Source organism: Prunus dulcis, chromosome 6 (assembly GCF_902201215.1).
Source record: "Prunus dulcis chromosome 6, ALMONDv2, whole genome shotgun sequence".
NCBI classification, from domain to species: domain Eukaryota; kingdom Viridiplantae; phylum Streptophyta; class Magnoliopsida; order Rosales; family Rosaceae; genus Prunus; species Prunus dulcis.
The window spans coordinates 26702004-26702528 of record NC_047655.1 but is presented as its reverse complement, the minus strand read 5'-3'; positions in this window follow the sequence as shown (position 1 = coordinate 26702528).

Genomic DNA, 525 nt, shown 5'->3' with positions numbered 1-525 from the left:
CTTGCATTTTTGTACCCAATATTTGATAGCTGCCTTCTTTTGAACGAAGATTCATTGAGGGAGAGAATTACTTTCCTTTTGAATATGAATCGATGTGCAACTCCAACTATCATTTCAAAGGTCAACATCAATTCATGCTAATATAAGGATGGATAACAATTGTCGTGTCCATGAGATTTGAATTCAGGATTACTTTTCAACGAAGTGGAGACTCTGTTATTAGACCAAATGGCCATTGACATACGATATAATAGCAATATTAGGCCAATACATGTACACTATAGAGGCAATATTNAAGCAATATAACCACAATACGATAGCAATAGTATTACAATATCACCTATAAAAATATAATTATTGTCCACTTATTGCTNATTTTTCACATGTTCAGAAATTTTGTTCTCTCTTAGCTCACTCNGCTCTCTCTCTCTGGCACATCTCTCTCTCTCTTNGGTATCTGTCTATCGCAGCTCTCTCTCTCTCTCTCTCTCTCTCTCTCTCTCTCTCTCTCTCTCTCTCTTTGCT